Source organism: Myiozetetes cayanensis, unplaced genomic scaffold (assembly GCF_022539395.1).
Source record: "Myiozetetes cayanensis isolate MyiCay16 unplaced genomic scaffold, myiCay2020 scf10, whole genome shotgun sequence".
Taxonomy (NCBI): Eukaryota; Metazoa; Chordata; class Aves; order Passeriformes; family Tyrannidae; genus Myiozetetes; species Myiozetetes cayanensis.
Window position 1 is genome coordinate 14,757,484 of NW_026086605.1, and position 11,067 is coordinate 14,768,550.

The window sequence follows — 11,067 nt, forward strand, 5'->3', positions numbered from 1 at the left end:
CTCTTCCCATCCCTACCTGGGCTGACCCTGCCTGAGCATCCTCAGACCTGACTAGAAATATCTCTTCTGCCTTCTACGTACCAGGCTCAGTCATCCTCTGTGAGGCGTCACCATGGTTCTTGGCAGAAGCCAAGTTGAGATGAGGGTACAGACCCTGTCCAAGGCTCTGGGAGCCAAGGCTGAAATTCCTCCGGCAGGAGACCTGAAGGCAGGCAAAGACCTCCTCAAGGGCTCTGTCCTGGATTCCCCCTTCCTCTGGAAATGGCTGCAGAACCAGGACACTCTCCTGTATCATTTCTGATTTTCAGCCTCACCATCAAGGCAATACATTGCACCAGGGCAGCAGCAGTCCTGCAGCTTAAGCTGCTCATTCGCCTCCTCCCACTCCTTGGAATGGGAACTGAAGAAATTCATCCATCCAAAGCAACCAGGAACTTTTAAGATTATTCCTCAACATCAACACCTCAGGCCAGTGAGTGTTTGCCTACACTTCTTGTTCCACTGCAATTACAGGCACAGGATGACACTGCGAACTCTTCTCTGAGGTGCTTCCAGAGCCCTGCCCTCTGTGATGCTGGGAAGTCAGCACTCTCCCCACCAGTCCCCTTGGCACAGGCTGCTTTCCTCCCATATCACAAGCAGAGTCCCTGCTCTGCCCATTTGGACCTAAATTCCCTACAATGGGACCCAATGTTCACCCTTCTCAAAGCGCCTCTAAGTGTACAGTGAACGATCACAGTCCAAGCACAGCCCAGCTGGTGATACCCGTCCCTTAGGCTGCATGGCTTATCAAATCACCCTGCCCACCTAACAGCACGAAGAGCACAGCGACAACACAACAAAACACACAAGGCCCACAGTGAGCCGGTTTCTCCATAGAGCCACACACAGCCCACCTGAGCCCTGAAGAATCAGAAAGAGGGGAAGCTAACACAGAGAAGAGAAAACATCCCTGCTGATGACGTGCAGCCAACTTCCAGTGAGAGTGCCAGTGGGGGATTCATCCAGGGAAAGGCTTTCTGCTGACGGGATCACTCTGTTTATCCAGTCCGACTCACCTCCTGGGAACAAAGCGGGTTTGTACTCAGCAGGAACAGCTTCCTCAGCATGTCTCTCCCCACCCCCAAGCCATACCCCTGCTGCAGCCAGCACACTGTGCCCTGGCCCTTGTCCACCCTCACCTCTGCCGTCCCATCCGTTGCTCCTATTACTCTCCACTGCCTTTTCCCCATAGCACGTGGGCTCCTTGGGACACAGTCTGTCCCTTTGTCACCAGCTTTGTGCTGGCTGTACGAACAAAGAGCCCAATATCCAGCAGCCGACAGCACTCTGCCACCAAAAAGAGATGAATGGACTGGAGTGAATCAGAAGCACAAAGAGCTGCAGTTCAGGATAGCAGAAACCTACTGAGGCGGAAGGAGTAACAGTATTAAAAACATGACCATGTGGAGCAGGGGAAAAGATGGAAGAGCCATCAATTAGCTTGGAAATACTAAAGACCAGTAAGGATCCTTGGGCTGTTTGAGGTGGGGTGGCTGAGACATGCTTCTGCATGCTGGGAACAGGAGAGCAGCAGCAACAGGCCCAGCAGTAGCAGACCTTTGCAGGTGCCCCGGGCTGCTCTCCACCCCCCAGACAGGCTGCTGACTGAGCTCAGGGTCCTAGGAATCCTTGCTATACTCTGAATATTCAAACTTCACAGCAGCACCAGACAAAGAGGGGAAAAGGCATTGCATTTCTTCTGTCAAAGGTGTAATGTAAGAATGGGCTGAGGCATGCAAAGATTACAGAACGTGTGCTGCAGGCCCAAACCCTGGCTTTGCTGCAGCCACTGTGGCTGAGGATATGGCCCTCCCACTGATCCTGCCCATAAGAAGAGGAGTGTCACTTCCTTAACACACCTGCAACCCTGGGGACTCATCATTAAAATGTGCAAGATTTTCCAACGAGACAGAAGACTGAGAGTGACAGGCAGGAGCTGCAATTGCCCCATCATGTATACATTAATTACAGTTATAATAAAACACTAACGTATTCATGTCAAAAGCATTCCCCGAGAGGCAGCTTGTAAGGAAGTGTGAAGTAACTTCTAAAACTGCCAAAAAAAGAATCCCAACAGGCTCATGTTCCCTCAGCAGTACCAAGAAGAGCAGGATCGCTCTCTGACTCCGTCCAAGTCTAGACAGTATGCCCCTGTATTCACAAGCAGTGAATCAGTCTTGTGGGGTTTGCTTGCTCCATGACAAGAATTGAACACAAAATATTATGTTTTCCAGGACCTTGGCCTTGTGTTACTCCATGCAGTGCTGTCTGCCAAATTTTCTACAAACCCCCACCTACAGAAGGAAGCCTCCGAACATATTCCAGACTGGAAACTTACTGATTCCAACTCTTCAGGCTTAATAGCAGGCCCAAGCTTCTCCCAGATCCACCCTAGATGTGGTGAAAACAAACATTCAGCAACAGCTCACGAAGAGGCTCCAGAAGGAAGAGCAGATTGCAGGGAGAGCAAGGCTCTGCCTGTGATCCCCAGTGAGTCATGGCTCCTGACAGCTGGCCAAGCACCAGGCCCTCTCACCTCAAGGATGGGTGATCCCTGCCTGCCAGAGGGAAGGAGGGAGGGCTCCACCACAACTGAGTAAGCTCAGGGATTTCATGCTGGAGGAGGTCAGGACTTCGAGGCGCAGGACTCCTGCCCCCACCCAGCAGCAGACCCGCATCCAAGGAGAGCCTCACTGTGAAAGTATGAAGTTGTGGTGGAGCAGCAAACTCACCCTGCTGAGAACACACGGGCTCTGTCTCGCTGCCTGATCCTGCACAAACCAGGTAACGTGTTCCTGGCGCCCGACCGCAGCCCGCCTGGTGCTAAGCTCTGGGCCTGACACAAACGCATTGTGCAGCAAGGCAGAGAGCAGATTCCCAGAGCATTAATCACCACCCCCCAGCCTGCCTGCCTGCATGCTCAGCACACAGTAACATTACCTCCATGGAAGACTGCCTATCCCATTTTGCCATTAGCTCTTGGGTTTTGCCATTAGCTCTGGAGCGTGTCTGGTCCAGCATGGGCTGATGAAAGGAGAGGCCAGAACGAAATGACGGCTATTAACTCTGTTACAATACTGTTTTGAGACCTTAGGCACAGACTGGCTCAAGTCACCACAGCCAAGAAAAGGCATTTACACACTGACTGACAGCTTCTTGTATCCCTCCTCTCTTTTGGCAGCTGAAATTGTGCAGGGTAAGAAATCTCAAATAACGGACTCACCAGCATCACAAATAATTGTCAGGCCCTTGCTCAAAGTACCATCACTTAGATGGAAGTAGGCCTACTAAAGATGCTGAAGCAAGGATTTCAACCACTTAAGAGATAAGGCAGCAATGTGAAGGCTCATTACAAAAGTATTAACAGCCCTAGAAAAAGGAGATATCCAAAGAGTTTGAAGATAGCTAATCCAGTGGTATTCCCAAAGGGCTGCTCAGATTATGAGATAAAAAACAGTAACGGATGGATGCCACAAATTAGCAGCAAGGCAACCAAACTTAGCAGGTGCTATCACCGCTTGTTTTCCCACTCAATAATACATTTCAGTTTCTCACTGAAGAAGCAGCACTGACTATGGTCAGTACGACAGTACCATAACTGAAAAACTAGTGTTTCACCAACAGACCAAAACGTGCTGTGTGGGCTTCCACAGGCACACTGGATTTGCACAAGAGGGACAAGTGGATGCTTGTGCAGCAGATGTCTCAATCTCTTTAAAAACCTTACAGCCTGCATGAGCAAGAGACCAGGAATGGGTCAGACTCAAAGAAATGTACAAAAAACAAGCTTGTCACAGAATGATTAGAGAAACTATCATTAAAAATATTAAATAAATACTGCCAGTGATATTTTTTAAAAATGAAAACCTACATCTTTTCATGCCTCCTTCCACTCATTATAGCTTAATGTCTGTTCACTGGAAACGCAATCCACTCCCAGAGACAGAGATCCCCATCAGCCCTGTTTAGTGCACCCTCAGGCTGATGCATCTGGCTTTGACAAGAGATACACTGTAGCTCTCACTGCGCTCTTTCAGGATCAACACACAGCACACAGTGGGAGGGAAACAGGAGTTACACTTGGCTTCACACCCCATTGTGTCAAGAATAGAAGCTTACTAACTATGTGCTGAGGCATTTCTACTTTTTTCCTCTGTTCCTCCCCATGTTCACCAAATCTGGACAGCCCTCCTTCCCTCCTCCATACCCCACTGCACCTGTACAGCCTGCACAGTCCTCATCCACACTTCTAGGGCAGGACATTACCTGCACACTAGCATGCCCTCACTGCTCTTTGCCAGCCTTCAATGCTGTCGCCACATGCAGTGACTCTCCCTGCTCACAGCAGAACATGTTGCTCTGTAAAGCTCCCCGAAGTACCTGCACATTCCTGGGTGGAATAAACAATAACCCTTTGAGCCAAGCTGTGCCTGGGCCCCAGCTGGAGATGTTGCCAATGCAGGGACTGCAGCTCTGGCAAACTGCAGAGCTGACCCTATGAATCCCAACAACAGACGATGCAGCAAGCAGGACAAAAACCCAACTAACGGTATTGGGGAGAGGAGCCTTCTCCCACTGGGGAAATGCTGATCGCTGCAGCTTCTTGTTAGGACATGCTGCTTGTCTCAGCAGATCCCAAAGAGTCCCCCTGCTGAGCTTCACACAGTGGGAAATGAGATCTCTTCTGCACTCCACCTCTTAACCCCATATGGCTCCCAGGAGGAAGAAGAATCTCCTCACTTCAAAAACAAACAGCCTCTTTTGCTTTGTCTGTGACTTGATATACCAAAAATCATTGAAATTAATTCATCTGGGATCACCAAGCCTTCCAGAACCAAGACTACCAACAGCAAGGGCTGCTTAAGCAAGCTCTGGCCTCCCACCACACGTGGTGGTTTGGGGTATTTGCCATGGGAGCTCTGCCACGTACCACACAAGTCATTCAAACCACTGCTTCTCTCCAGCTGGGCTCTGGCTGTCACAGTGTTCTCACTGGCTCCATTTCAGGACGTGGCTGAAGGCAGGCTGGTGGTGTTTGTGGGGGGTGTGGCGTGGGGAAGGAAGAGGGGCTTGTGCTGGACCAGAAGGCAAGCAAATGAAAGTCATCTGGAAACTAGAACACAGCATCAAATTTTAATGCAAAGCAGAGCACCTTGCCACAACATGTGAGCAAGACAACTGTGATGGAAATTTAATCTCTGGCACTGGGGACCTAAGCATGCAAAGACCAGAACACCAGCTTAGGTGACAAGGGTTTCCCCAAATTCTGTATGGAGTGGCTGCACACACCTTACAGACCCTGTTACCAAGTCCTGTCTTCTCTCACCCCAAGGTGCACAGTTGTCTCTCCTACTGTTTTTTGTAGACAGACTAAAACAATACAACTTAGAAGAAGGAACAGAAAAAACCTCAAGAGCAGCACCACTTTTGCTGTGCAGTACCCATGGCTGGGCTCCTGGGGGTAAGCAGTATACAATTACAAAAGTAGTCATTACACCTTAAGTACATGTCCAAAACAAGTTGAACTGGGGCGACAAGGACATTCCTTAACACTGCAGCACTTGATTTTGCACCCTGAACAATATTCTTCCAGATAACTTTTGGACAGAAGCCCATTATGATGCATTGATTGCTGGGCAGGGCGTCCAGAAATCTGGAAATTATTTAACTTGGAAGCTTTGCTCTTAACCCACCAACACTCCTGTTCTGCAATGCCTGTTATCTCCAAAGAACCTAAAGCACCAGCAGGGACTCTGCTGATACCTAGACCTCTTCCTTTCAGAATCCCTACGTGCTTCTGTGAAGGAGGCAATGCATTTTACTTCCTAACAGAAAGGTTCTAAAGATAAGACAAACTAAAAGCTGTGTCACTTAGAAGTGGGGTTGAGCAACTCTTAGAATGTGATTAGAAATATACTTTTGCTGGAGGATGAAGGGAAATTACCAGTTAAGGTAGTGAAGTGCTAAGGTAAGCACAACTCAGGCTGTCCCACCCGAGCTCATATCACCACTGTCACAAAGTCTGTCTGAACAGTCACCCACTGCAGGGACACCTCACCTGCACTCAGAACCCTGAGATGTCACATAGCCACACCTCCTACGATGGCTAGCAGAGGTGGTGCTCTGCACAGCTTTGAGCGTCACTCTTTTCCTCTGCCCTACTGCTCAGTTCCTCCCATCCTATTGCCATATTAACAGTTCTTAAAAACTGTACTAGTTTTTAATGTCACTGCTAATTCTAAGTGGAGCAGTTGGAGAGAGAACTGAAACCTTTGGCCTTGGCAGAGCAGAGGATTTCACGAACAGAACAGCAGTGGCCAGCTCAGAGACGTGGGCATTACTGGTGCTACGGAGGGCCTCTCACACAAGCAGGACGCATTTAGACACTGCCCAGCACGACTCGCAGCCAGAGTGAGTCAAGATGAGGGGGCTGATGGTGACGTCTTGCAGCACGGCACAGAGGCTGTATTTGGCAAAGCATCTGCAAAACTGCAAATTCTGTATCTCTGAACTCTTTCAAACAGAGGAAGACAGAATCGCAATACAAGCGAAGGAGAGGATGGCAGAGGCAATGGGAAAGAGAGCCTTTTCAGAAGAAACTGAAGGTTACGGAATTATGACAAACCTCAAAAGAGATGTTAATGTTTATGACACAGCTAAAGGCTTCCTAGGTACTAGGGCAAGGAGAACTAGACGTGAAAAGGCAGAGGTGGGGGGAGCACTTCAGACACCAGAAACAGCAGCAGAGGTGTTTGAACCCAGAGGCCAAATTGTATCAAGGACAAGATCAGCTGAGGCACTGCTTAGGGTCAGCAAAATGTACAGCAAAGCAGCAGCAGCTGCCTCTCAGAGTGTGCTGAGGGTGACTCAAGCCTCCATCCCCTGGCAAGGCCACTGGAGGAGGCACCTCCAGTTCATCTCTGTCAAAGTACAAAGCAACTGTGTCAGGCTGAGAGCTATGCAAGAAGGATTTGCATTTGCTGGAATGAAAACAAACAGGGAACTCACATAAGTTTCTCTTCTCAGGCTGGCTCAAACAGAGTGGATGGCCTCAGAAGAGGATCTGGGAAAGACACAGGCTGCAGCCTGGAACTTCTGCTATCTGTGAACAACCACCTGTGCCACCCTTCACCATAGCTACCACTCCAGGCGCCCTGCACCAGACCACTCTGGGATGCCCACACTATTTCTAAAGGGCCAGGTGCTCCCCTGCAACCAGCCATCACCAGCTGCATGCCTGCCTGGTGGGTTGCCACCCGGGTTACCACTGCGTGCACAGACACGCTTAAAACGCGCTTAATAGACGACAATCCCAAGGGATGCAATGTGCGGGGCAGAAGGGCGGTTCCCACTGTGCCGCACAGCTGCTCCGTGCTGACGAGGTGCCCAAAGTGCTCCCAGGGCAGCATGGGCGCTGCGGGATGGAGCCGGCGGGGCACCCAGGGCCGGAGAGCCACACGGTGCCCAGCCCAGCTGCTGGGCGAGGAGAGCGCACCCACCCGAGCTCGCAGCACCCCCCAAACCAGAGGCACCTCAGCCAGGGGCACCCGCCCGCCGGGCCGGGCATCGTGGCCCAGGGCAGCCCCGCGGCACACAGCAGCCCCCGGGGCGGGCAGGGCTGCGAGCTCGGGCGGGCGAGCGGGTGCCGGGATGGGGGCCCGGCCTCGCCGAGGCCCGGCGGAGGCACAGGCCGGGAGGTCGCGGGGGCGCGCAGGGCGAGGGGAGCCCGGCGGGGCAGCGGCCGGGCCGGGCGGCGGTGGCGGGCAGGAAGCGCCCGGCCGACCCCGGCCGCTCCAGCGGGTCCCTACCTTCTCCCGGCCCGCTCCGGGTGCCGCGGCCGCTTCGGCCCTGCGGGTCCCGCTCCCGCCTCCGCCCCCCCTGCGGCCGCCCAGCCCCGCCCGGGCCCCAGCGCCCGCCCCGCCGCCCGGCCGCCTCCGCCCGGCCCGGCCCGGCGTGGTGCCTCCGGGAGGCGGGGCTGCTCCGCGGGGCTGGCCCGTAGCCTGGGCAGCCCGGGGGCCTCGAGTGACGTGGGGACATCGTCCTTTCTGCAGCACCGCCCGGCCCCAGCCTGCGAGGCGTCTCTCCCCCGCGGGGACAGCCTGACGCGGGACACGGTGCCCAGCGTGGGTGCCAGGCGCGGGGACACGGGGTGCAGCCACCACCGTATCCTCCAGGCTGGGCGCGGCACCCGTGCGCCCTGCCAGGCTGCTGGCACAGCACCCGAGAGCCCGGCGCGGGGCACGGCAGGCAGCCGAGAGCTGCCGCCTCTCAGACACCACCGGGGCTCCCCTTCCCCGCTGTTGCCTTCTCCTGGGAATCTCTCGCTGCCTTGTCGGCCTCAGCTTTAGCAGCAGCTGACGAGTGGGTCTACACTGTCCATCTGGTGCAGGCTCAGCTTTGCTCCTAGCAGCTAGCTTGGCTGCTTGGATACACTGTAAGATCATGCCAGAGCACTAAGATGGAGAAAAACAAATAGGTCCCCAGCAGAAATCCGTGGCAGGAAGGGACAGTTTGTGTATCACAGAGAATGGGGCACACTAAGTACAGGAGGTCCTGCACTGGTTTTCCTGGCAGGCCAAAAAAAGCCTCCATGTCCCAAGGGACACCATCCCTCAGCAACCCACTGTGAAGCCCAGAGTCTCTCAGCACCACTGAGCAGTTATCACCGTTTGGCACTTGTTTGTGCATTTAGTTACACTTCGCCATAGCAACCACAGAGATCCCAGCTTGACTTGCCACCATCCAGGAGCGGGTGTGTAGAGCACGGTGCCCGCACGTTGTTGGGCGCTGACTCCCCGTTTGCTCTCCCGGGGGGGAACCCACACTGCTGGCGTTGTGTGGTGACTTTGTTAGGGGGCCTGAAGCACAGGGAACTGAGTGCTCTCTCTTCCTCGCAGGTACTGGTGCCTGTAGGCAGTTTACTGGTGCTGAATATTGGACACCAGCCCCTACCTATAGGGCTCTAGATGTCCTCTGACCCAAAATTTCTACTGTTCTTGCCTGCCAGGGAAAGTTTTGAGCTTTTTTCATCATCACAATTCCTCCTGCAGCCTTTCAAGTCACTGCCACGATCCGCTCTCCTTTGCTGACATCCCTGTCAAAATTGCCCTGCTCTTCATTGAGTTTAGTTATTTGTATTTTCCCATTTTCTGCTTCCTCCATGCCAGCTACAGAAAGCAGAAGGCACCCGTGCTCCTGCTTCTCCCAGGATCCTCACAGTTTTGCTTAGAAGAGTTTTGGTTCATTTTACTGGGCTGGGCTTCACTTTGTTTAAATGTTTTTCTAGCATCTGCATACAGTTCTGTTCCCCTTCTCTCAAAAAGGGTAAAAGAGAATGAAAGAAGGTTTGGAGGCAGGCAGTAAGGATGTTCAGAGATATGGGAACAAACTGTACAGTGAAAAACTGTGTAGGCTGGGACTCTTCAGCTTGGAAGAACACAGGGTGGAGAAGAGGTCTACAAAATCATGAGTGGCCCAGAGAAGATGGGGAGGATTGATTATTTGCTGTGTCAAACATGTCAACTGGTTCTGCCTTGACTGGAGCCTCAAAAGCACAAAAAAACACTGTGCTGCAGGTGTTGTCCAAAGGTTTAGTGCCCTTTTTAGCCTACACCTCTTGCTATATTGGGGGCGAAGTTCATGGCCAGCCTTTGAGAGGCGTGCTTAAAGAGTCCTGCCTCAGAAATATTTTGTAACCATGTTTTCACGTGGAGAGCTCAGCCACCGCCAAGTGGAGCTTTACCAAATTGTTCAACAGAAAAATATTCAGAGCTGGGAGGAGAATAAGCTGGACGAATCCCAGCCTAGAGAAAGAGTCCTCTAGAGGGTTGTATCTTGCAGGAACCCTCTTGTAGACAAAAAAGTTTGTGACTGAAACTGTAAATTTTCTGCTGCACTGACAGCCCCAGAGCAGCCTGTGAGGGTGATGCAACCTCCTGGGTTGGTTGTCCTGTTCTAGGGAAGAAACCCTCCTCCACTGACTGCCCTGGAAAGTGAGTGGAATTGGGATGGTCCCACATTTTCTAGGACCACAAGAGGGCAACATGAGAGCACCCTGCAGCCAGCAGGCTCAGCAACGTAACCTGTGATACTTCTGGGATGCAGGTGGAATGGGCTGCTGTGTGTGGGCTCAGCATCATCCAGGGACCGCCCAGCTGAATTAACCAAGAGCCCTTTTGTTCCTCTCAGCTTCATACACATCCACAGAGGTCAGCAGTCAGCTCAGCCAGCAGAGCTAGTGCCGTAGTTGGGGGGCAGAAGTTATCTTTCCACACAGGGGCTGGACATGAGGTGACAGGAGACCCCTCTGTGCGCTGCATGGGGCTAGGCCGTGGGACACGGGTTGCCCTCCCTCGTCCTGCATGTCCACCAGGAAATCTTTTGGGTGAATGTGCACTGACATGTGGCTTCAAGCAGGAGGGTCCAGCGTCTGCAGTGATGCTGCTGGGCTTGGCCAGTGGAAGAGGTGTTAAACCACACAAAATTTTGAGCATCTCAGCCTTGCCATTCTTTTTAATTTTCTTCTGTCACAGGAAAAAAAAATTTAAAAAAAAAGATAAAATTGAAGAATTGGAATTCAGTTTTGGCTGTGACTGCTGAACTGGGCAGTGTCTCCAACCCACTCTGGCCTCTACAGACCAAAATCACTCAGCCATGATTAAGTGCATTACCATTCCTGGCACTTTGTAGCCTGTATAATTAACCTGCAAGAGACAGTTTCCTCTGCCTTTACAAGAACTGGCATGACAGAGAAAGGGCTTCTGTTAGCAAGCAGAGCTACAAGTGTGTGTGTGCTGCTAATGTTGAAAATGCCACCAGCATCTTGTTGCACAGGCAGAGGAGGAGGTGACAATGAGGAATGAAATGCAGAATATTGCTTATGCAGAAGGGTAATACAGGTTGTTCTCAAGAAATGAAGATAGGTTTTGAAAAGTGGAGGAGCAAAGGGATGTTTGGGGAACACTTTCTGGACAGGCTTGAGACAGAGAGACAAACAGTGGCTGTATGGGGAGAGATGGGGATAAG

General features: G+C 52.2%; 1 protein-coding gene across 2 annotated transcripts in view; it reads right to left on the minus strand.

Moving 5' to 3' along the window:
* Positions 1-7,901, minus strand: part of DNMBP (dynamin binding protein) — a 33,565-nt gene extending 25,664 nt beyond the window's left edge. The window contains exon 1 of one of the 2 annotated variants that reach the window (XM_050305225.1): positions 7,851-7,901. The gene's annotated coding sequence lies outside the window, so the exon portion shown is untranslated. Of the gene's footprint in view, positions 1-4,308; positions 4,548-7,850 lie in introns of those variants that run through there. The other variant, XM_050305224.1, reaches the window with a different exon arrangement.
* Between the last annotated feature and the right edge of the window lie 3,166 nt (positions 7,902-11,067).